Genomic DNA, 3,489 nt, shown 5'->3' on the forward strand with positions numbered 1-3,489 from the left:
GTCAAAACGGAAACAATAATAGCCATTATTGAAAATTTGAACCGGTATTTCGCCCTCACGGACATAAAATCCTAAATCCACCGATGGTATCCTTGTAATCATGATACGTTAAGAGCTTTGGGGTTATGGAATATATGCATCTTGATTATAATGTGACGTCGGTAGACGGATGATGATCGATTTGATGTCGAGTATTGGTAAACGTCGACCTTGTCAAGTCAATTGGAATTGACTTTATTTTACACGAGAGTCCATCTATATGTGTGGTTTGTCAGGCAATCAGACATTTTGTGTATTGAGTATGGATTAGCATTATCGTGCAATTGGGGCGGTCGCCTAATGTGGACAATTCACCGCCAATTGAAGATTTCATTTCTTCACGTGAGTTGCTTGCAAAAGGACGCAATTGGAGTCCGTGAAGCCGAATTCCGATATGGCACATGGCTTGCTACCTTATGTCGTGACTGATGTCACTCATGGTCTAAGTAGTGGTGGTTTTGGTGACGTCATACCACTACATGCCTAGTGGTGGTTTGCAATTGGCAGCTACTGAGGTGACAGAGGTTCATCACTTCTTATCCATCCCTTTGATTGTTTTGGTTGTTTTTAATACGGTATGACATTATCATCGCATCCTTTGTCGGATTAGGTATATAATTGACGACGGTATGAGACATTGACTGTAAGTTTGACACGACTTTCATACGTTAGCGCTGTCAAGAAACCATCTCAACCAAAAGCTGCTTAAGCTGATGGTTGAAGTCTCAAGATCAGTTTTATACTCTAACACGCCATTCACGCGAATGCCCTTTAGACCGAAAATGTATGTGGAGGCAACTACAGGCCTCCCCATGACCTTTTGATCACATCAGCTCTAATACCATATTAAGAAATCATCTTAACCAAAAATTTAAACTGATTACTGAAAGACGGAGTATTCTCTATTATATCACATTTTCCTTTGTCGAATTCAATTGATAACTACTCTGCATCAAACCGCATATCGGGAAATGGGTGGAAGTTGGTGTATTGATTGAATTCGTCATCATCCTAACTAAAATGTCCATCTAAGAGTTAGTGATTTCATTTACTACATACTAGATATGTTCACCACGTTAATGGGTTTGCAGAGCTCAATAATAATGGCAAGTGGCAAACTACACCATTATTTTAGGCACAAAATCTCATTTGTGACGGCACGTATCCGTCACTTCAGAGTGACGGATACCATTTTCCCTCACAAATGATCCAAATAGAGGAGAGAGGGAAGCACATGGGGGTGCCCCACTTTGTCCCCCTATCCGTTTTGTGAGTGGCATTATCCGTCACTTGCTCCGACCCGTCTTCAGCAAGACTAATTGTATTTTAGGACCATTTGTGGCGTCAAGGATGAGGTGATCCTTGAGGTTACAAATGACGTAATAGTCTAGCTCCATTTATGACGTGCTCCATACATTGAGGTTAATTCGTTGACTTATCACTTATGCATGCATATGGCCATATGGGCATATGGCTCCCATAAGGCAACGGTGATCGATCTTAAAACGTATGTACCTCGTAGATTACTTGCGTTTTGCTTTCTTCTCTTATCTCTATCCCTTCAACACCGGTCCAAGGCCGAATTGTTTAGGTCCGTCTTCGGTCTACCAAATTATTTTTTTCAGTCTTCGATTCGGCCCGGTCTGATTTTGGACCGTTGCTCTCCCCTCCCCCGGACAAGATTTTCGTGATTTTAGTTCAAGGCTCTAAGAATAATATCAAATTTTTATAATTTTTAATAATGTATAACTAAAAATATTTACATTGTAAAACGCAACTCGATAAATGTGATAAAGTCAATATAATCTTTGGGGTGGGTTGACTTATGAGGGAATAGAATTTTATTTAAGAGATTTTGTTTGTACTCCCTCTGTTCCGGTCATTTGTTATCCTTTTCTATTTTGGGGTGTTTTAGTCAATTGTTATCTTTTCTATTTTAAGAATGAACTTGATGAACAATTTGGTAGCAGGAAGACGAGATCATTTGACTTAATCCATCTGCTCTCCTAGAACCCTAAATACGAGGTCTATATTTATAGTTTAGTAGCTTGGAGGGTAAGGCAATAATAAATATATTCTACAGTATCTTAAGATATTATCACAATTTTTTTTGATAATTATCTCTAAAATACTAGATATATTATAAAATAAATAGATACCAAAAATGTAAAATTTTGGTGTCTACAGATGACCCCCTCGAGACTGGTTGTAGAGACTTGATGTCGGTTGCAACTTTGTCTCGAACTTCTTCTACTGAATTTGGATCACATGAGAATGGAGACGAAGAGCGAAAATTGTCCCACCGAGGTGCCAATTTTGGTGTCTACAAGCCCCTCCTTTTTCTTTTGGTCTTTGTAGTTTGTATCAAAACCAAAAGACAACAATTAATCGGGATAAAAGGAGTACTTAATAATGCGAGTGTTATAAATAAAATACACTGATTCTCACACTAACTCTGTGGGATGGTGAGAAGTCCACACTTCAATGTCCATACTATATAGCACAAGCCTACAAAGTATACATACATACATGATGACATAATCCAACTTAGAAATTAGAAAAATGATCTCATTTATAAAGTTTTAATTTTAGGTTGATAAATTAAGAATTGAATAAATAAATAGGAGAGTGTGGTTATAGTCTAATTAAGCTATTAATATGTTGACTTTACCATTTGAGTACTTCCTCCATTCAACTCCACTCTACCACTATACTTTTTCACGTTTGTCAACGCGTTTTTTACGCGGTAAATATCGTTAGCTACGTATTTGCAAAAATTAGAAAAGTTAAGATATTTTTAATGTATTCGTAAAGACGAATCAAACAAGATCTCACATAAATGTATTTTACTTATGTATTGAGAGAAAATTGAAATTGAATGCTAACTTGTAAATAGTGTACAAAATAGAAAGTGGTACAGTGGAGTTGAATGGAGAGTATATTGTAACTTGAAATTATTATAGCTCAAAAAAAATGATGTGGCAAAGGTGAGTTAGTACCAATTAGCTTACGGTTGGAGATGCTATAAATAGACCTGATAAAATTGACTCATCCGAATAACCCGATTTGATATCTGAACTCAAGACCCAAACTTGACCCAAACTCGAATTGACTCAACCCAGTATAACTCAATTCGAATGTAATAACTGGATAATAATAGTTGACCCAAACTCGAAATGACTCGACTGAGTTGAACTGTTCCGAAATTAACCCGTTCCAAACTAAACCCGACCTAATGGAGCCAGGTCTAGAAACAAGTAGGTCCAAAAATCAATTTAGTTGTTGTCAACAAAAAAAAAGACAAGAAAATAGTTGTAGTGTCAATGTGTCATACGGAGTATTACGTAGATGTTTTGTACTCAATAGTCAATACTCATCATGTGATCAGTATAGATCACAAAGACCAAGTCATGAGATTGATAATCGTTGCATGTTGTGGTTGTGCATGCA

Source organism: Silene latifolia, chromosome X (assembly GCF_048544455.1).
Source record: "Silene latifolia isolate original U9 population chromosome X, ASM4854445v1, whole genome shotgun sequence".
In the NCBI taxonomy this organism is placed as follows: Eukaryota; Viridiplantae; Streptophyta; class Magnoliopsida; order Caryophyllales; family Caryophyllaceae; genus Silene; species Silene latifolia.